The sequence below is a fragment of the Phascolarctos cinereus genome, unplaced genomic scaffold, assembly GCF_003287225.1.
Source record: "Phascolarctos cinereus isolate Bilbo 61053 unplaced genomic scaffold, phaCin_HiC Scaffold_2;HRSCAF=192, whole genome shotgun sequence".
Lineage (NCBI taxonomy): Eukaryota > Metazoa > Chordata > Mammalia > Diprotodontia > Phascolarctidae > Phascolarctos > Phascolarctos cinereus.
In genome coordinates this window covers 185,717,344-185,741,158 of record NW_027555625.1, presented here as the reverse complement: position 1 = coordinate 185,741,158, position 23,815 = coordinate 185,717,344, and the positions used below count along the sequence as shown (strand labels likewise).

General features: G+C 36.3%; 1 protein-coding gene across 1 annotated transcript in view; it reads right to left on the bottom strand.

Moving 5' to 3' along the window:
- TDRP (testis development related protein) overlaps positions 1 to 23,815 on the bottom strand; it is a 58,155-nt gene that overhangs the window by 32,950 nt on the left and 1,390 nt on the right. The window lies entirely within an intron of this gene.

Sequence of the window (23,815 nt, the reverse complement as noted above, 5' to 3'; positions counted from 1 at the left end):
AGAATCCCACTGGTTACTTCTTGAGAGAAACCTCAAACTGAAGACCCCAGAAAAGTCATTACTCCAAATTTTCAGAGTTTCTAGGCTAAAGAAAAATATTGCAAGCAGCTATGGAGTTCAAATACCAAAGAATGACAGGCAAGAAGATCATACTATAGTGTAATTACAACAAAAGAGGGAACAGTTTGGAATACTCAAAAATACAAGGAAATAAAAACTTACAAACAAAAATAATTTATCCCTGCAGAGCTGAATATAATTCTCCAGGGAAAGAAATGGACCTTTAATACAAGAGAAGACTTTGATATATTCTTGATGAAAAGGCTGGACCCAGGTAAGATCAATCAGTTAACAAGCATTTTTAAAGCATGTTTCAAGGAATGTATTAAACACTGGAAATACAAAGTAAAATGTATTCCTTGCCCTCAAGGAGTACATATGGGGAAGATATAAAAATAACCAGGTACACAGAAGATAAATACAAGTAGTTTCAAGGTAACTGGAAAGGAGAAGAACTGTTAGCAATTAGGGATGGGGGGGGAGTAGGGAGAGACTACAAAAGGTCTGTGAAAGAAGATGGGTTTTGAGATGAATATTGAAAGAAGCCTGAGAAACTAAGAGGCATTAGTGAAGAAGCAGATCACTCCAAGCTTGGTGGGGAATTAGTGAAAAAGCACTTAAGTAGGAAAGGAAGTATCCCATTCAAAGAACTGTAAATAGACCAGTATAGCTCAACTGTAGAGTGTATGGAGTAAAATAAGGTATAAAACTGGAAATGCAGAAAAGGGTCAAGTTATGAAAGGTTTAAAGGACAAACGGAGAAGTTTATATTTGATCCTGGAAATAAGATAGGGAAGCTATTGGAGCTTATTAGGGAAGTAGCATTAATGTAGGCAGATCTACACTTTAGAAAAATTACCTTGGCAGCTGAATGCAGGACGGATTAGCATATAGAAGAAACTTGAAGCAGAGGGACCAAAAAGAAGGCTATTGCAGTAATCGAGGTGAAGTGCTAAGAGGCTGAACTAGCTAGACTTAAGGCCATATGAGTAGAAAGAAGGGAATGTATTAAGAGAGATACTGAGGTAGATACTGATTTGGAAACAGAATGGATACATGAGGTGAGAGTGGGGAGTTAAGGATGAAACAGAGATCACAGGCCTGGGTGACTGGAGGAAGGGTGGTACTCTCAATAGTAATAAGGGCATTAGAAATAAGAACTGGGAAGAGGGGGTACAGGAAATATGAATTCTGTTTTGGACATTTTGAGTTTGAGATGCTACAAAACATCCAGTTCAACAAGAGGAAATTAGAGATGGATGTACAGTGCAGCAGAGATACTAAAGCTGAATACATATAGATCTGGAAATTATCTACAGAGAAATAATTCCTGAACCCATGGGAACTGGTAAGATTAGCAAGTAAGATAGTACACAATGACAAGAGAAGGAGGTCAGGACAGAACCTTGATGGACATCTACAATTAGTATGCAGATATGGATTAAGAATCAGCAAAGGAGATGAGAAGAAATGGATGGACAGAGGGATGGATCAGGGAAGAGTAATGTCACAAAAACCTAGGGAACAGACAGTAATCAACAGTGTCACAGGCTGAAGAGATCAAGGAGGATGGGGACTAAGAAAAGTCCATTAGATTTAGCAATTACTAATTTTAGAGAGGACACTTTCATTTAAATTATAAAGTCTGAAGTCAGATTGCTGAAAGTTTAGAAAAGAGTGAGAGAAGTGGAAATAACTGCTTTCTCAATAAGTTTAGCAACCAAAGAGAGGTGTATAACAATAGTGGAGATGTTCAAAACAAGTGAGTGTTTTTTTAAGGATGGAGAGAGACATGGGCAGAATATCTTAAATGCAATCATAGGAGGAAAAAAAAAACCAGAAAGGTAAAGACAGTTGAACAAACTGTTCAACTTGTTAGTTCTGAAGAAACTGAATGAAAATCAAGTACTTACATTCTAACAGACAAATGTCCCTTCAGAAATCTTACTCCATTCAAGGGTCCCAGAGGTAATAAACTCAAGACATGGGTGTGGCTTTATTATGTTCCTTGGTATCTTTTTCAATTCATCAATAAACATTTTTTGTTAAGCACCTACTATATGCCAGGTACTTATACTTATGACATATACTAAAACCAAGTCTCAAAATATAAATAAATTGAACTTGAAATGTTAAACCAAGATGTTTTTTAAATAATGAAGGATACTTAATTGCATGGTTCTCACTAAGAACATTAATTTTAGTGAGAGTGAAAATGTACTACTAAAAATTATTTCATCTTCATCTCATTTAAAAATGCATATTTGTATGTACTTTATAATATACATATTAGCACTATAGTACATTATAGAATATAAAAATAAACATGCATTAGAGGTATATGACAACAAAAAATATTTATTAATGGGGCACACCCTAATCAATGAACCTAAAGTATCCTTTCCCTCAAAATTGTTTTATTATTCTCCTGTGCTTAGAAACACTGGGAAAGAAATTTAGTTTCAAACCTAAATGCAGAGTTCTTGAAACCGGTGGAAACAAGTGTCTGCTTTAAAGAAAACTGGCTTTATATCCAACATCGCTGGAATGCATATCTAAAAAACTAAAGATGAACTGTAACAATCAGGAGTCCTTCAAGTTATTTAAAAAAAAATAAGAGGTGGGAGGAATCTGATTTCTTTATTAGCATAAAGGTTTGCATGAGTATGCTGGAGAAAGAAAAGACCTTATTTTTCAAGGCCACTAGAAACTTTTCTGAAAACATATTATTAGTGGGCAAGGATACAAAGTATCATTTTGAATAAGTTCAGTTTTTGGGGAAAAAATAAAGCATTTTGCAAATACTAGTAGTCAGTGGGGGGGAGGGGGGGAGGGGGGAACGACATTAACTTGTGACCAAACTAAATAATTTTGAGCTTTATCAGGATCTAGAAGATCCATAAAGATTATTTATATTTAGATTAAAGTCAGGTCCTTTTTGCCACAATGCCCTCTACTATACTCCAACTTGGGAGTTAAAATTTCAAATAGGACATATATAACTTTACTAATAAGTACTATAAGTTTGGAAATTTTATCTTTGTACAAAATGACAAAATTATTCTGTAGTAAAATATTTTCCATTAACTCACATATTAATATACATAGACCATTCTTAAAAACATCTAAGATAAGAAAAAAATAAAATTATATTTCTTTAAAAGAAGCCCAGATTGTATTATGACTTACACTACTCTGATAGAATATAAGATGAAGGGCAGAGACTATTTAGTTTTTGATCTTGTATCCTCAGTGTCTATTTAGCACAATGTCTGCATATAATTAATAAGTACTTGTTGATTGATTGATGACTTGTGAGAATTAACATCTCTTGAACTGGACTATTTTCATGCATTTTTCGAAGTTTCTTTTATAACCACCCTCCTTACCTTATATCTTTGTTTCCAAAAATTAGTTTGCAGGGAGATTATAGATAAATAAAGGTAAAATGCAAATCTGCAGTCAAGACATACAGTACAGAGGAAAGAGTCCTGATTCTGGAGTCCCTTTATGTTTACTTGTTGTTTGACCTGTGGCAAGTTATTTTACCTCCTTGTCTCAGTTTCCTCATCTGTAAAATGAAGGGGTTGAACAAGACAGCCACTGAGATTCCTTCCAACAGTACAGCTATGATCTTATGACATTACATAGTTTTTCAAAGTACTATACTATTTTATAGAAAATCCTCACTCTAAATAACTATCTTTCTAAATGCAAGAGCAGTATTAGTAATACTGACATCCTGGGCAAGGGGTACAATAAATAAAGTTAAAAGCATTTACTATCCTTTGCTCCATCTTCAATTCACTAAAATTTCCATAAGCTAAAGAGTTTTTAATAGTACTTGGCAAATATAAAATAGCAAAAACTAAATCAGGTGGAATTTCACAAGGAAAAATTAGCTAATAGACCGAAGAGCACAGACAGAACGGTACAGGAAGTGCGGCCTTGGCTGGCAAGGAAAAAAAGATTCAATAACTTTAATTTTTTATGAACACTGAAACTTTTTCCCACAAGCTGTCTATCACTAAATAGCTGTGTGACCCTGGGCAAATTACTTCATTTCTTTGAGTCTCAGTTTCATCATCCATAAAGTAAGGGAACTGGATGAGCAAGATTCTTTCCTGCTCTATGATTTATGACTATTCTAAACTTATACAGATATGGAAAATATTATGCCTATATAATGTTAAGATAAATAGTGGGGAAAGGATTTGTCTTTAAAGTTATTAATTAAATTAACTAAGGTGGTTTTTAAACTCATTCACTAAATGAATTGGGTCCTCTATTTTAATAGCTTTAATAATTTATTTCATAATAATGAGGAAAAGAGTTTAATTTGCAGTTCAGTCTTCCTCTTGTAATTAAGTGATGGCAAATAAACTTTCCAACTGCACCTCTATATCACCTGTAACTTTTAGTAGGTTTCAAAGAAATAAAATTCAATCCACCACCTTGATGATGGCATACACTGTTAACAACATTTGCCAAGAACATCCTGCCACCTATCATTCTGGTTTTTAACAGGTATCACTTTGGGGTATTGACTAGGGATCACAGTTGACAAAACTTTTAGTTTTATCTTCCCTGTTTCTTAGTCTAGACATTTCTCAATGTTCAAGACGATAAAGCTTCTGTTCTCTAAATAACAACCTGGGGGGAAAAGTTAATTTTCAATATACATTAGAGTCAAAGACGCCGAGGAAGAAGATTACTAAAACTAATCTGTTCATGGCTTACATTTATTTCCAGATCCTGATTTTAAAATTCAAATCATTTCACTGTTGTCTTTTTAAAAAAGAAACCTTCCACTTGAAGCCTTTTTTAAAATTATACTTTTTCATTCATCCCATTTGAAGTTTGGTTTTGATGCAACTTAACAGATTAACTTGCCCAAATGAGTTTTCATTGTTTGGAATAAGGATTTAGCACACAGCATAATTTTCATTTAAAAATTACTCAATTGGCACAAGTAACTGTCCTTTGAATACATTATTTTGGGTATCTAAGTAATAGAAATAAAAAAACCTATTAAAAAAATGCCTATTCTTAGTAAAAGTTCCTAAAGTAACCTAGCCATAACATTCCTTAGGAACTTACAAATGTTCTTTTGTTTTAACAAGCTTGTAAATGATAAAAAGGACTAATTTAACAAGTGCATTAAATGTTCCTTATAAATCCATGCACACCTCCCTCTGCAATTTTAAGTACTAAATCAGAATTTTTTAAATTGAGTTTCATTATGCAGATTCTCCCATAAGACCCAGATAACCAAGGGAAGGAAGCAGGGTAGAGATGATAAAAAACACCATGACTTTTGGGAAAGTACTTTTTTATCTTGAGTCTCAAGAATTTAAGAAGAGGAAGCTAGGTGGCGCAGTGGATAGAGCTCTGGCTTGAAGTCAGAAGGACTTGAGTTCAGATCCAACTTCAGACACTTGACACTTACTAGCTATGTGACCCTGGGCAAGTCACTTAAATCCGACTGCCTCACCAAAAAGAAAAAAAAAAGAATTTAAGTAAATTCAAGTTTCTCAATACATCAACCCTCACCGGTTAGAATTTAATTATTGGTCAATATTGCTTAAAATATCAAGGGCTAACATTTTGAAAGCAATATGGAATCACTCAAGTAAAACAGGTCACTGATAAAAAGTATCCATATATGCCAAAATATTTATAGTATCACTTTTTTGTAGTAGCCAAACAAGTAAGCAATAAACATTTATTAAGTTCCTGCTATGTGCCAGGTACTGTGCTAAGCACCAAAGATACAAAAAGAGGCAAAAGACAGTCAGTCCCCTATCCTTAAGGAGCTTATAATCTAATAGGAAGACAATATGCAAATATATGTATAGAAATATATTTTTCATTATATTATAAAAATATATAAATATATAATACAGCAAGCTATATTACAGGATAAATAGAAAATAATTAACAGAGGGAAAGCATTAGAAGTAAGACAAGTTGGGAAAGGCTTCCTGTAAAAGATGGGTTTTAGTTGATACTTAAAGTAAGCCAAGCAAGCCAGTAGGCAAAACCGAACAGAAAGAACACTACAAGAATAGAGGATAGTCAGAGAAAATGCTGAGCGTGGAGATTACAGTAAGGAGCCAGTGTCACTGGATAGAGGAGTACATGGCAGGGAGTTAGAGATGTAAGAAGACTGAATAAGGTAGAAGGGGGCTAGGTTATGAAGAGCTTTGAATACCAAAATGAGCATTTTGTATTTGATTCTGGAGGCAATAGGAAACCAATGAAGTTTACTGAGTAGTGCAGTGACATGGTCGAATTTGTGCTTTAAGAAAATCACTTCAGGGGCAGCTAGGTGGTGCAATGGACAAAGCACCAGCCTTGGATTCAGGAGGACCTGAGTTCAAATCCAGCCTTAGACACATAATACTTACTAGCTGTGTGACCCTGGGCAAGTCACTTAACCCCATTGCCTATCCTTAAAAAAAAAACACTTTGGTAACTAAATGGAGGCTGGATTGGAGTGGGGAGAGACTTGTGTCAGGCTGACCCACCAGCAGGCTATTGAAATAATCAAGATGTGAAGTGATGACAGCCTGAACTGAAGTGGTGGCAGTGTCAGAGGAGAGATGGGGCAATGTAAGAAAGATGTTGCAGAAGTGAAATCAACAGGTTTTAGCAACAGATTGAATATGGGTGGGAGGTGGGGGTGTTGTGGGGGGGTGGTTAGAAATAGTGAAGAATTGAGGATAATTTCTAAGTTCTGAGCCTGTCTGACTGGAAGGATGGTGTTGTCTTCTAATACAAGATGTCTACTGGACAGCCAGTTTGAGATGTCTGAAAGGTAGCCAAAACCTGGAAACAAAGCTGATGTCCCTTCAACTGGGAAATGACTAAACAAATTATGGTATATGAATGAAATTTAATGCTACTGTAAAGTAAGAAACATAAAGAATATAAGAAAGACTTAGATGAACCAATGTATGTGAAGTTAAACAGTGCCAAGAAAATAAAATACAAAGACTACAATATAAATTTAAAAAAGATCATTAAACAATGGAAAATGAATGTTGCAAAATTATAAAGGACAAGCATAGTCCCAAAGACCATATATTTCTATGAGAAGAAAACTCCCTCACTGTTTTGCAAAAATGGGAGGTCCATTAATGGGGGCCGTTAAATATAAACTAAAAGTTTTCTTCAATGTAATGATCAGTTTTACTGATGTTTTTTCCCCCTTTTTTCTTAACTATTATATGATGGCTTTCTGGAAGGGAGTAAATGAAGGAAAACAGGGGACATGTGGGCGATATAAAGACAATAATAAATAAAAATTTATTTTAAAAAACAGCATGTATTTAGGGTTCAGTCAAATGCTTATCATTAACACAGTAAAAAATCCAAAGTCTTCAAACCAACCTAGCCTTGGATCGACTAATAATTAGCTATATGCAGCTGGGCAGATAGTTTAATCTCTCTAGACTAGGCCCCTCAGTTTCTCATATATACTATGAGGAAATTGGGCCAAACCATCTAAAATTCCTTCTAGCGATAAAATTGTATGTTTTACAAACCTTATATAGTAATTAAAAGAAATTAACCTTTTTTTTAGCACTGTACTCATTTCTTATATATTTTACAACATAATTTTAAAAGTTTCTTGGGTTTTGATAACCAAAAATTAAAACTTATTTTAAAAGATATGAGGACACTGTTTCTCACAGAAACACCAAACAATAAAAGTATTTTCATAATGAGACATATTCAAATGACTAAATAAAAAGACCCTATTAAGGAAAAAAGCTGAAAATGTGAGTCTAGTACTACCTCTAGTTCAGCCTTTGACCACCAACCTGACAAACAATTCCTTCTGTTCTCTCTATATTCTCTCAGTGATAACATCAACTCCCATACATGATTTTGGAGACAACTCTAAAATCTAGATACAATCTTGATTTTTCTCCCAAGCTACAGGAATGCACATCTCCAAACAACTAAGGAGCAAAAGAATTGAAAGTTATGGTGAGGAGAAAGAACAGGGTTTAGAAATGCAAGAAAGAAAAAACTAGAATGACCACAGATTATGATTAAAGAAATTTCAGAATTTATATAAGCAAATATGGAACACTGTTGATGAGTATGACCATCTCTGGATATTGAATGCTTAAATAAATATGGACTGAATTAACCCCAAAGAAGGAAAGGTTCCTGAGTGATGGTGGGAGAGGGGAGAACCTGAAAGTGGCAATGGGGAGCAAGGAGTATTCCAAATATCCAACTAGAGGAGTAAAAAGGCATGAGCCAAATTGCAGACTAGGGTAGCCAGGGAAGCTGTATCATCAGAAGGGAACTAGGATCTTCCACTACAAAATGTTTACCTTGAATTTATTTTGTATACTTAATTACAAATGTGTTATCCTCCCCAAGAACAAAAGCTCTTTGAGGGAGAAAATGTTTGTTGACTGATTGACTGCCCTACCTCCACTTAACTTGGAATATTTCCTTTAATCACAGAAGGGACTCATGCACTCACAGAAACAAAAGGTTTCTTGATGCTCAAACAGGCCTAGGTAGAAGGGGATATGAAGAGAAATTCAAGGATTAACCTACCCTCTATAGGATCTATATTTTGACATAGAAACATTATCGAAATTATTAATTAAATACTAAGATTTTCCCTCCCCCAAAAAAACTTTTTTTTTAAGGCAGTTGGGGTTAAGTGACTTGCCTAGGGTCACACAGCTAGTAAGTGTGTCAAGTGTTTGGTCTGAGGCCAGATTTAAACTCAGGTACTCCTGACTTCAGGGCCGGTGCTCTATCCACTGCGCCACCTAGCTGTCCCCAAAAAAAATCTTTCTTAAATAGTGGGTCTTGACACATACACTAGAGAATTGATAGAAGCTAGGGATGAAGAAAGGCCGAAGTCACAAAATAAAGAGTGGCAAAGCAAGATATATGCGAAGAGACACTGCCATATAATTACTTTTCAATTTTAAGGAGTTCACTGGGTGTTTGAATTACAGAATTATAGAATTTCAGATTTGAAGAGACCTCAGAACCCCCGAAGTCCAATCTGTACCTGAATAAGAATCCCTGTTAAAATGTACCTGAAAAGTTGTCATCCATCCTTTTTTTGAAGTCCTCCAACACTGAGGGAGAATCCACCACCCTCCTTAGTCAAACTGTTCCATTTTCTGAAAACTCTTAATTGTGAGGAAACGCTTTCTTACATCAAACTTAAATTTGCTTCTTTGTAATTTCTATCCATTATTTCTTCTGTCTCCTAAAGTCAAAGAGGTCAAGTTTAATCCCTACCCTGAGTTTTCTCTTCTCCAGTGTAAAGATCTCCAGCTTTTTCAACTGCTAGTTATATGTAATCTCATGACCCTTCACCGTTTTGGCTACCCTTCTTGGGATATTCTAAAGTCTTACCCAAGTGGTGTAGTGGAAAGTGTGCTAGGCCTGGAGTCAGGAAGACTTGAATTCAAATCCAACCTCAGACATTTACTAGTTGCACAACTCTGGGAAAATCACTTAGCCTCAGCCTCATTTTCTTCATCTGTAAAATGGGGATAACAGCACCTCCAGAGTTGTGAGAATAAAATGAAATACCTATGAAGCACTTTGCAAAGTTTAAAGGCAATATACAATGCTAGATGGTGACAGTGGTAGCAGTGGTAGTAGTAGTACAAATAGAATAGCTGCACTCAGAAAAGAACACAACAACCGAGATATGGTCTACCAGGGATAGGGAACCTATGGCCCTCTAGGTCCTTGGGTGCGACCTTTTGACTGAGTCCAAGATTTATAGAACAAATCCATTTATTAATGGGATTTGTTCTGTGAAGTCTGGATTCAGCCAAAGGGTCACATTTGAGGACTTAGAGGGCCACATGTGGCCTCAAGGCCACAGTTCCCCGTCCCTAAACCTGAGCAGAACACAATGGGACTATCACTTCAGGACACTACGCTTCTCTTAATGCAGTCTAAGAGTGCTATATTCACAGAGTTGACTACTCATATTATGCTTGCAATCCATTAAAACATTTAGGTCTTTTTTCAGATCAACTATAGCTTGGCTGCAACCTCCACTATCTTGCACTCACAAAGCTAATATATAGAAACAAAGTACTTCTAATCATTTCAGAACCAGTATGCCTTTAAAAGCATAGGCTTGCATTCAATAAATAGTTAACATGAAGTAGTAGCAGTGGCTATATCACTTAGGCTCTTGAACTAGTTAGGTTCTTCTGGCAAAGTGCTAGATGAAAGCCAGGGAGGGACATACTCAGTAGTTTCCAGGTACCTGGTCCATTTTGTGAATGCTACTCTGATCTCCTTTCTCCCTCTTCTTTGGCAGTTAGATGCTGCAGTGGATGTAGCACTAGGCTGGGAGACTAAAAGATTCAAGCTCATATCCTTTCTCAGACATTTACTAACTGTGGCTCTGGGCAGGTCATTTAACCTCTCTGGATCTCAGTTTCTTTATCTAAAATAGGAAGAGGCAGACTGTTGGATTTGATGATCTCTACAGTCCCTTCCACCTCTAAACCCACAGCTCTGTCATCCCTCCACATTACATTTCTTCCTATTCTCTCTTCAGTCTGTTTTCCTTCCTATCATAGACATTACATACATGGGACATTTTCCATTATTTCTTTGGAGTAAGAGGCAGGGATCTTCTGATTAATTCTATTTTCTAAGAACTGTTTATTAGTTCAGATGTAAGACATAGATATGAAGGGAAATGTGCACTGAAAAGAAACTTAAGAAATCAGAGAAGACTAAGACAAAAAAAAAGCTGAATGAAGGTACATGAGACAAGAAGAAACAAAGAGAGTACAAAATATGTAAGGAAAGGAGGGCATCAAGGACAAATGATTTGGTTGGGTTTTTGCCAGCAACTATTTTATGTCCACCATCTTAGCTCAGTTCATCTCTCAACAGAGACTTCTAGAATAGTGCTATAAATGAGCTCCCTGACTTCAATGCCCCCCAATTTAATCTATACTATATGCCAATGCCAGAATAATATTCCTAACACATAACTCTGGTCAGGTCATATATTTGATCAAAAATCTTCAAGTGGATACCTACTGTCTACTGCTAGTCTAGACTCATTAATTTAGAGCCCTCCATAATCTGACCCCAACCAACCTAATTTACATCACTCTCTTTCACTAACTCTGTCGCTCCAAACAAACTCAACATTTCCCAAATCAGCCTGCCCTTTCCTCCTTCCTTGACTTTAAAGAAGGTACCCTTCCTTGTCTTCTCCTATTAAAATTTGTCAAGGTCTAGCTCAGATGCAAGTTATATTTCCTTCCTCAGAGCTCTCACAGGACTTATATACTTATGTTCTGATTAAAGCTATTTATCCATTTCCCCAAGAAGATATTAATATCTTTCATGAATTTTACTCATTTTCACATTCTCCCAGCAAGTCTAAAGTAGAAACAATGAAGAATTTGTACTAGATGATTTCTATGGTTCTTTTCCAGCTCTAAATGCTATGACATAATCAATTTTCTTAGACTAAGGAATAAGAACCAACTGAGTGGTGAAGGCAGTCAAATGCTGTGTGTTCAGTGAAAATAAAGAACGTTGTAGACTGAAGTGACTAAGGAAAGATCAAGCAGATTACTTGACTTACCTTAGTATCACAGATTTGAAGCTGGAAAGATCATTGAGGTCATCAAGTACAATGGTCTCATTTTACAAATGTGGAAGCTGAGACCCACAGAGATCAAGTGACTTGCCCGGGATTACAAAAGTAATAATTGGAGTGGGATTCAAACCTAGGACTTCCCAAGTCCAAGTCAAACACTATCCACCATACCATGGTGGGTCAAGAATGGATATAATCTGGATAAAAAAAAAAAGTAACAAAATTCTAGGCAGGGGTAAAGGCATGAAAAAAAATGGTGAATTAGGAATTTAATTCAACTGACATTTATTAATTGCCTACTATAGGCAGACGCACTGTAATATATTTAGCGCTAGGCAGCAGGAACAGCACAAAGTTTACATAAGATTAAGTACCTGGAAGTGCATAAGGGACTAATTGGAGGAGGATAAAAAGATAGACTGAAACCAGACTGTGGAGAAATTTGAAAGTTAGGCAACGTGACGGTTTCTGGGAAGATAAGTAACATAATCAAAGCAGCATTTTAGGAGCATTATGTGGAGGCTCCACATAGCTGCAAGTTGATTTTCTTAAAGTTCAAGCCTGAACATGTCACATTCCCACTCAATAAACTCCACTGCAGTAGCTCCTTACTGCCTTTGGTTAAGTACATACTTTTCAGTGTGGCATTTTATGTCCTTTATAACCTGGCTCCAACCTACCTTTCTAGTCTTATATGTTCCTCCCCTTCACATACCCTGCAGTCTAGCCAAATTGGTTCTTCTCACTGAGTACTCCATCTACTGTCTCCACTCCTTTGCACTGGCTATTATTCCCCATGCTTACCATGCACTTCTTCCTCACTTGTGCTCTAATAATCCTTCATTTCCTGCAAAGCTCAGTCAAGTGTCTGCTACATAAAGCCTTTCCTGATCCCCACATCTGTCAAAAAATTACCTCAAGTTTATTTCATTTATACTAATCTTCCCAATAGAGTGTAAGCTCCTTGAAGACAGCAGCTATTTTCATTTTCTAAATTCTATAATTCTACAAGTCTTTTTCCTCACTCTCTTATCCACATCACTTATCAAGTAAAAAGGAATTGTTAGACAATGCGATTCTGTTCTGTCCCCCCAACTAAAACTCTGGGAATAGGTGAGAAAATAAAATATGTGATTAAAAAAACTACTGAATATGCTTTCTATAAACATTTTTGTAAAAATACATAGGAATATGTCATTTAATGTAGTTCCCTCCACCTTCCTTCTCCAGAGGAAGAAGTGGCCCTCTTCTATGCATGGGCTAACTAACCCCTTTGACCCATATGACCTTGAATCGGTCCTTTTAGAACCTTGCTCCAAACAGGACTAAGCACAGTTCTCCCTATCAATAAAAAAAAAGGGGGGGGTATGTGAGGGATGAGAGGGAGCAAATGAGGGATGGCTGGGTCACAGCACATGCTGCGTTCCAAGACATCCCTCAGACTATGGCCACAAAGGGGAGGGGTAGCTGAAGGTAGGGAGCATACTATGCCTTAAGTTCTCATTAATTTGGCCCCAGAGCAGTGATTGAGAAAACCCTAGACAAGGCACCAGGGTCCCTATCCAAATAGAGAGTATTCTATTACCATCCCTTCATACGCTCTATTCTATAAAAATCATTCCAAATTTTTTATTTCTACATGTAAGCTTTCTTCCGAGGCTACATTTTCAAAGGCCTGATGGACATCTCCAATTAAATTACCTACATGTACTACAGGCACCTCAAATTCAACATGCCCAAAGCCAAACATCATCTTTAGCCTTAAACTCAGTTCCTCCTTTTAATTATCCTATCTCTATTAGTGGCACCACCACTCTCCAAGCCATTTAAGCATTCCCTGATATCTTTGATTCACTGACCTCACCTCTGATGTCTAGACAGTTGCCATGCCCCATAGATTCTATCTCCAAAATGTCTCAACTGATACCTTCTTTTCATTCCCAATGTCACTACAATAATTCAGACCCTTACTACTCCTCATCAGCACTATTCCAATAGGCCTTTCCACCTCCAGGCTAGTCCTTTCCCTCTCCTTTTCATTCTATACCCTGTTGCCAATTTAATCTTCTTAATGTAGAGTTCTGATCATGTCATTACACTACTGAAAAAATTTCAATGGCTCCCCACTCAAATAAAGTATGAAAACCTTGGCCTGGCATTCAAAATCTTATATAATCAATCAAAAAAGTACCTATTAGGCCCTGTGCTATGCAATGGGGATACAAATACAATAAATAAAACAATCCCTACTAGCAAAGAGCTTACATTCTGACAGGGGAAATGAGTACATAGGGAAGTATAAATAAAATATATGTAAAGAGAATAAGTACAAAGTAGTTTGAGAGAGAGAACGTGTAAGTTGCTTCTTAAAGGGAGAGAGGGATTCAATAAAGCAGAGGTGGCAAGGGAGTACATTCTAGGCATGGGGGACAGTCAAAGCAAAAGCACAAGAGATGGAGTGTTGTGTGTAAGTCACAGAGGTCATTTTGTCTGGAATTCAGAGGGAGTGCAGGGAAATAATATGCAATGAGCCTGGAAACCTGCAGGCACTTAATGAATGTTTGTTGACTGACTGGAAAGTTACGTTAGCACAAGTTTGTAAAGGTCTTTAAAAGCTAAACATAAGAGTTACTATTTGATCCTAGAGGCAATCAGAAGCCTTTGGAATTTACTGAGTAAAGGAATGACATGGTCAGATTGTACTAAAGGAAAATCACTTTGATGGCAGTGTGAAGGATGGAGTGGAATGTGGAGAGAATAAAATAGGGAGACCAAGTGAGAAGCCACTGCAATAACCAAAGAGGAAGGAGATAAAGGCCTGAGGTAAGGTGGTAACAGTATGAGTAGAGATGGGGTGTGATGTGAGACATGTTGTGCCAACAGAAACAGCAAGCTTGGGCAACCGACTGTTGTGGGGTGAGAGAGTGAGAAGTACAGAATACAAAGTTATGAACCCAGGAGACTAGAAAAATGGTAGCTGCCTTTGACAGACATAAGAAAGTTTGGAAGAGGAGGGGGTTTGAGGGTAAAGTTCTCCTTGGGACATGATAAGTTTGAATTGTTCAATAAGCAATCGGGAGTGAAGCTTAAGGGAGAAACTGGGGCTGGAGATATCTATTTATCTATTATCAATATACAGGAAGATGTGTATATTATCTATATAGACATATTTTTATAAGCACACAGAAATATTTAAAGATAGAGATGTGAGTCATCAGAATAGAGATGACATTAACCATAGGAGTTAATGAGAGAGTATAGAGAGAGAACAGTAAGAGGACTTCACTCACATTTAAGGGACTTAAATGGGAAAATGAACCAGCAAAGCAAACTGAGAAGGAGCAAGTAGAACTAGGAGAGAGTATTGTCACAAAAACTCAGAGTGGAGAGTTTACAGGAAGAGATGGTGGTAAAGAGCAGATAAATTGAGAAGGATGAGAACTTTAAAAAGATCATCAAATTTTGCAATTAAGAGATCACTGGTAACTTTGAAGACAGCAGTTCCAGTTAAGTGATGAGATTAGAAGCCAGATTGCAAAGGATTAAGAAATAAGTGAAAGAGGATTTGGAGGTAGTTTCTTCTAAGAATGTGGCTAAGAAATGCAGAGAAGACAGAGTATTTAATGAGTGTTTTTGCTAAGGATGGAGGAGATTAGATCAGATTTGAAGTGCATAAAGAAGTAGTAGATGGATAAGGAGACAGAGCTGAGGAAAAGAGGGAGGGAGGAAGAATGACTGAGATTGCAATCTACTAAAGACTACCGGAGGGGACGGGATTAAGGGCCTTACATGGATTATCCTTAGCAAGGAGAAAGGCTATCTCACTGTCAGAGGCTAGGGGAAAGGAGGAGAGTCAGTGATGATGTCAAACGGTTTTGAGATTAAAAAGAGGAAGCTCACTTTAGATAACCTCAATTTTCCTCAACACAGTTAGATCCTCAACTAAGAGAGGAGGCAAACAAAGTCTGAATCAAGATTTAGAAAGGTTTTTCTGGGAAGTAAAATAGGAACTTAAGGAGGAATGAAATGACTGACTTGCTGCAGTGACAGTCCAGTTAAAGATGGATAACATGAATTTATAATGTACCCAGTTAGAAGTTGCGTGACTTCCTCTAGCTCCTGTTAGGAGCATAAATAGGAGCAGAGGGACATGGATGATGGGAGTAATACAGGACTGAGGTTTGGGGAGTGGTGATAGGACACTACTAAGGATTCAAAGGGAGCTAGGGATTCAAAAGTAGTAGATAGTATAAAACTGAATTGGCTAACTATAGAGTCAACATTAGTGAGGGGAGGAAGTGAAGCCAGAGCAAAGGTAATAGCCTAAGAAAGTACTTCAGTGTAGAAGGATTGGCAGTTTCAATGACAGTGAAAAACAGGGTTAGAAGGCCTACAGACAGAAGAAATGACATGAGATTATAAGTCCAATAGAGAAATTTAAGAATTTTAAATTAGAGAAATGGAACACATTTTTGCATAATAAGATCCAGTGTGTGACAATCCCTATGTGGTGGAATGGAATAAATGTCATGAGATTTAAAGAGAATGAGGAATTGGAAGGTTTAGAAGTTAGAGGGACAATCAACATGAATGATGAAACCCCATAGTATATGGTCAGGAATTGAGAAGGAGGGAAAGATGTGTCAGATGCTAAAGTCCTTGAGGAAAAAGGATGACCTGGGGACTCCACACAACAGCCACCACACTCTAATATCGGTGGTAAATTTCAATACTGTGAACTTCAAAGAAAGAGTGGTTGCTAAGTGATGATGATAAAGGAAGAGTACGGAAATGACAGAGGGGGATGTTAAGTATTCTGAATCCCCCTTAAAAACCAATGTCAAGGGGTGTGGATATAGGTAAAGGTACAGCCAGTGGTGAAGATGAGAGTTAAAGATACAGTATGGCCAGGAGCAAACCAGGCCTTAAGGAAGGTAAACAGAAGGAAGGTAAAACAAAGGTCTAGGACAGACACAGACACTTTACTCTTTTTTTTTTTACACACATGAAGTGTAAAACAGTTCCTCATACATATCTCATACATTCCTACCACAACATATTATTCCAAAAATTTTTGCTTACATCATTCTCTTCACCTAGAAAATCTTTCCCTCCATCTCCATCTATTGAAAGTCAATTCAAGAAACATTTAATAAGCATTTTCCATGTACCAGGCATTGTACTAAGTGCTGGTAAAAGAAATACAAGCAAAAGAAAGCCAACCCTGCCCTCAAGAAGGTTACATTTTAAGAGAAGACAACACATAAAAAAGAAGCTGGGGGCGGGGGGGGAAGGGGGATCCAAAGAGTGAAGAACGGACCTGAGAGTGAATGAAGGAATGAACATGGCTGGCCTACACACTCTGCTTAAAATGGAGTCAAAGAAAGAGGCCTCAGTGATCTTCCAGTTTGAGAAGGTCGCTGTGTATTAATGGAGAAAGAAGTTCAGAAAGTCAAAAGCAGAGCTCAGAAACTCTACTTATCCCTAAGGTCCAATTCAAATGATACCTCATCCGTGAATTCCAATCAGAACTGCTCTTTCCCTCCTATGATTCATAATACTTTGCACCTTATCTCTCTTATGTACACATCATATACTAATTTTTATTATGTATAGTTATTTGTGCAGTCTTCTTTAGTTTACCAGGTTGTAAGTTCCTTGAAGAACCTCAGTTTGTCATCTATAAGATGCCCAGTCTACCAGCCATTTAATAATGGTTTGTCAGATTTCAATAATTACTTTTCTGGTCCTACTATATATGCTCAATGTTCTAGGTACTGTGAAGAATAAAGAAAAAGTATAAATTATGGTAACTGCCCTGAAGGAACTTATAATATTGCTAGCATGAACTAGGTAAACTAGCTCATGATAAAAAAAAATTTTTTTTTAAAAAGAGGCTCTATGTCTTCATGAAGGATTTTTTTCTAGCAGTTTCTTATATAAGAGAATTCCAAATATCCATAATAAAAAAAAGAAAAGGAGACTGTTAAACCAAGGAAGGAGAAAAGCCTAACCTGTACTATTCAACAGTTCATCTCCAATTTATCTTCGTCTCCACATCTAACCTAAGCAAAACTTTAATTCAATGCACAATATTCCTATGAAAAATCACAGTATACAGTTGGCAGTTTTAATCTGGCAACACCATGGGAAACTTGAAGATGTACAGTTTCCATTTAGTAAGAGAAGTCATTTTTATTGAGTCTTTGCGAGTTCAATGTCTAACAAGTTTTGAGATTAGTCCAGTTAGTTTGGAGTTAGTTATGTATAATAGGTAAGTTTTATTTATCTTGTGAATAATATTTATATACTATACGTGCTGAGTAAGTAAAATTTATATTAAATTACTTATGACTTTTTATCTACAATATTATAACACCTAAAATTTCATAGCACCTCAGCAGAATTTGTGGCAAAATTGTTTGCCATTGAATACTTTTTGAAAACCACTAATCTAGATGTTGATCCCATTAAGGCAACTGAGGAAAAAAAGTAATTTGTCTATATTCCAAAAGACAAACCTGGAGATCTCAATGAATCTTACATTAGGATGTATGACTAATATTATATACACTTCTATACACATATATGTAGAATACACACACATATATGTATTTGGTAGGAGCTTGCCTCCTCTTCCAATTGAGATGCTCATCCTTCTTCCTTCTCCCCAGTTAGTAAGAATGCGCAAAATAATACATAATCAAAGATGTAGGTCCTGCATACCCACCCCTCTTCTCCTTTGTAGTCTCCAGAACCCGTGGGAAAAAGTAAAACAGGATTATAATGGATGAGAATATGTAATATCTCAAAGTTGACAATGGAGTGTCTGTTAGGGATAGGTATCTCATATAATAAAACCTTATTAGTTCATACTAATTGGGATAAGACCAATCTACATTGCAGAATATTTTTGAAGGAATTCACATTTCTTTTTAAATTCAAGACCACATAGTAACACTTTAAAAGGTATTTATTTCCTCACAGAAGTCTTGCCAGATAAGCTTCACTATCTGGATAACTTAAAATTAGCAACCATTTATACAAATAATAAAGTTATTTAAATTCTCTAAAATAGTTTATTCACCAAACTTTAGGACTAGAAGGGATCTTAGATTGGGCAGCTATGTGGAGCAATGGATAGAGTGCTGGGCCTGAAATCTCGAAGACTCATCTTCTTGAGTTTAAATCTGACCTCAGACACTTACTAGCTGCATAACCCGGGGCAAGTCACTTACTCCTGTCTGCCTCAGTTTCCTCATCTGTAAAATGAGCTGGAGAAGGAAATAGCAACCATTCCAGTATCTCTGCCAAAAAAAACTACAAACTTTTGGATATGACTGAAAATGACTGAACAAAAACAGGGACCTGAGAAATCATCCAGTTTAAAAACTCATTTTACTAATGAGGACACTTAAGTTAAGTACAAGGAAGTTAAGTAAAGCCACACAGCTAAAGTACCAAAGCTAGGAATAAAACACAGGTATTAATTCAAATAGCATATACTCCAGAACCTTGTTTGCAAGATTAATTTTGTTAATAAAACTATTCTTCCTCTACAGTTTCAAAGCAAATTCCAGTCTATCTGAGGTTGTGTTATTACAAGACTCTAACTTAACAGATTCTGAATTATAGAGTTTTACTATCCTGTGGTTTTCTTCAGTGCCAATTAACAAATACCTGAAATATCACCTTTCCCCACCCCTTCCAATATTTTCAGGGCATATCTGAGAGTCTTTTTAAAAAGTGCTTTGCTTTTTAATATGACAACTTTTATAAAATGTTTCCCTAAAGATTAATTTTAAATACTCATGTCACTATATTGCTTTCTTCAGGATAAGAATATAATTTTTAAAAAATCAAAGGACAGTAATTCAAATTAAAAGATCTAGATGCCTACTAAAGTATCCTGAAACTGATTCCTTTTAATTTTTATATGCTGTTTCCGAATCCTCAACCCCCTCACAACCATTTTATCACAGTATTTTAGCAGTTCCTATTAAACAATTTAAAATTTTTAAAGCTTTACATATCACACTCATTTCTGTTCAACACTAAACCACTTCCTTGCTGTATAAAATAAATAACCAAGTAAATGATGCCATCCTTGAAAAAATCAATTCAAACAGTTAAGTACAAAATAGATTTCATTTCAAACTATATGCCATTTCTAGCACAGAAATCTGTTTAGTATCTTACCAATTAAACTACTTAGTGGGGAAAAGGAGAGTTACAACGAAGAACTCTTTGAAAATTAAGTAGAAATAGTAAGTTAATAGTTTTAATAAGACACTGGAGAACCTGTCACACCATAAGAGATTATTTCAGAGCTGCTTATGTATAATTCTTCATCAAACTTAAAATAAAATTTTGTGGGCAGAGGTTTCATGTTTGAATTGCAATGCATTGTTAAGTTCAATACTTAAAGAATTTGGTGGTATGATAAAGATTTAGACTTTTGGAAGAGTTGGCAATACTAAATTTAGTGTATGACTAACCTATCAGAATTAGTAGATAATTTTCCTCCTCATCTCTGTCAGCATAAGAAAGATGAAAAGTTTTCCCCACAGCTACCTTGTAGGTACTTTTTAATAATATGACCCAGATATTTCAAATCATTTAAATGAAATCTTAATGTTTTAATAATACAGAGAATACTGACAAGCTCTATTAAAAATTAAAGAATCTTTAAGATGTTGGGAGAAATAGGAAGATGATACAAATTATGATAAAGTTTAGGATTTTCCATTTTGTATTTTGTTTGGTTCCTTCAGTCATGTCCAACTCTTTGTGACCCCATTTGGGATTTTCTTGGCAAAGAGACTGGAGTAGTTTGCCATTTCCTTCTCAGGCTCATTTTATAGATAAGGAACTAAGGCAAATAGGGTTAAGTGATTTGCCCAGGGTCAAACAACTAGTAAGTGTCCAAGGCCAGATTTGAACCCAGGAACCACTGTGCCACCTAGCTGCCCTAGGATTTTCCATAATTTATTCCAAATGAAATACTGGGGGTTTTTTGTCCTTGAAAAATACAAGCATAAGATCTGGGGAGACTAACATACTAGTTAGCTCCAGAATTTGGGACTGAACTGGCCAAGGTCAGACAAGTAATGAACATTAAGAGACAGAATTCGAACCCAAGTCCTCTCTCCTGATTACCAGGACTGCATTTCCTACTGTCTAATGGACATTTCTAACTTATCCTCTTCTCTTTTCCTTCTACATTATTTGATTTACTTACTTATTTTTAGTTTTCAACATTCACTTCCACAAGATTCTGAGTTCTAAATTTTCTTCCCCTCCCCAAGATGGTGTGCAATCTGATCCATCATATTATTTCATTTGGTGACCTCACTGGCTCACAAGGATTGGACTGTTATCTGTACACAGATTCCCACACTTCCTTCCAACATTTCCAACACCTCTTTCCTGACCTCTCACATCTCACAGAGAGTCTCACATTTTTATTAAACATTTCAAACTGGATATACTATAGACATCTCAAACTCAACATATCAAAACCTGAATTTTATCCAGTCTCCGCCCCCCCGCACAACAAACCCTTGCCTCTTCTTAACTTTTTTACTACTATCAAAGCAAACATCACTCTCCATAAGTCCCAGTATATACTTCCTTCTCTTCTCTGACACTGCAACCACTACCAGTGCAGGATCTTATCACCTCAAGCCTGAACTATTGCAGTAGCCTTCTAGTTGATCTCCATGTCTTAAGTCTTTCCCCATACCAGCCCATTCTTCATTTAGCTGTCAAACTGATCTTAAAACATGGATCTGAACATATCACCTCACTATTCAATCAATGCCAGTGGCTCCCCATTACCTCCAGGATCAAATGTAAAAAAATCTTCTGTTCAGCTTTTCAAACCCTTCATAAGATTGCACTTTTCTACCTTTTCTGTCTTCTTACACCTTACTCCCCAACAAAATTTGGCCTCTTTGCAGTTCCTCCTAGAACAAGACATTCCATCTTCCCACTGTGCACTTTCACCAGCTATCCCTCATGCTTAGAATTCTCTTTTTCCTCATCTATTTTTTCAGATTCCTTCAGATTCCAGGTAAAATCCTACCTTCTACAAGAAGCGTTTTCCAATTCACCTTAATGTTAATGCCTACCTCTGCAATTATCTCCAAGGTCCCCTGTCTATACCTTGTTTGTACGTAGCTATTTGCATATTGTCTCCACCATCAGACTGCAAACTCTTTGATAGAAGGGACTCTTTGCCTTTTTTGGATCCCCAGTGTCTTAGCCCAATGATTGGGACATACTAGGCACTTAATAAATGCTTGTCAATTTGACTCTGACTCTAGAGTCAACGTTCTTCAACTGCTTACTCTTTATGAGTCTTTTAAAAAAAAAGCATAAAATCCCACTGGATATTTAACCTAGTTACCTATATATAAAATAGAAGGAATTTATGACGGAGAAAAAGTGGAAACTATCTGTAAGAAGAACCCATCTGGGAAACTTTCTTAAAAACAGTTTAAGCATGATTTAAATTTTAACATCAGTGCCTTTCTGGCTTTCTGTATACAAATATATACTTTTCCCTCACACAATCAAAGTCTTATAAAAAAAAGAAATACCAAATACTTATTAAAAGTTAAAATTTACCAAGATCTGTATTTCAATAACTTATTATTCAATAAACATGTGATTATGGTTTTCTATGAGTCAAACTTTTCTGTAACTACTACACCAATATTCAGTGTAAATAAAGCATAACAACTATAACAAAATTTAAGATGAAAATGTTCTCTCAACATCTAATTTAAAGAAATTCATATCAGAGAGTACAGTAAATTTGTCTTGGGAAGAGTAATAAATAATGAAAAAGTAGCCATTCACATTTATATATGGCTTTATAAAGTGCTTCTAATAGCAACCTTGAGGATGAGTACACTTTGAAAAAACCAAATAAACATATGGTTAAGGATACAAAGCATAAACTATTAATATTCTTTACCTTTCTCCCCCAATTTTTAATAGATGCTACTTACAAAGAAAGTAAATGTTATCTAAACCCTGTTAATTCATACTATTAAAATCAGTTGGCTTACACACCAGTTCTTGCCTGTGATTCTGATACTCTGACCATTCCAAATTGAGGAAATTAAAGAGGTAAAAATGTGAAACTACGTCCATTTTAGGATTCAATGTCTGCCTGATCATGTTCAGAGTTTAAAGAAAGGAAAAGTAAAAAACATGTAAGGTTTAGAAAAACTGACAACTTGAGTATAGCACTGGTATTCAGGAAATACTAAAAGAGCCAGAAGAATGCCTCTGGCACTTTAGGTAGATTTTTTTAAGAACAACTTGTGGAAGAACAAAGACAACAAATGTACAGGATGAGAATACCTATGCACGGATTTTAATTTGCCCTGGAAGAACAGTTCAGAAAAAAAAACTTTTTTTATAAGAGTTATATTTCTAACTCTATTTCTCCTAATCATGATGAGCTGTGCTAGTATTTCTCTCCATGTTAAAAAAAAAAACTACTCCTTAAATTTTCTTTTCTGTACATTACTTTGTTTTGTTCTGGCCTTTTTGGTTCAAACCTGGCTAGACCTGTGATTTCATTGGAATAGGGAACTCCAAATAAGGAAACTCTCCAACCAACGCAGATTTGCAACGGTTCTGCAACTTGTAGTCTTAAGAGAATTATCCAGGGCATTGAGAGGTTACATGTCTTGCCCCGGGTCAAATGGACTTAAGAGTCCTAAATGGGACTTGCCCTGGTTATCCAGAGTCTGGGGCTGGCTCTTTAGTCACTATGCCATGATTCCTCTCATCCTATAGCTTAACTGCATTAAGGTCAATAGGATCACAGGATTTGGATCTGGAAGGAAGTTTTTTAAAGAGATCAACTAGTCAAATCATATAGATTTCCCTGGCAGTGGGGGCTGGTTTAGGCATAACAAATCATTAGAGGCAGACAAAGCATTCATTAGGAGCTTAAATAAAAACATCATTTAATGTAGTTACAATGCCGATGCTGTATGCAGAGCAGCAGTATTACCAGGAACTACAAAGTCATCGGAGAGAGAGGCCCGTCAGGTTTTAAGCTAAATCCTTCTCTTCCCTCCAACCCCC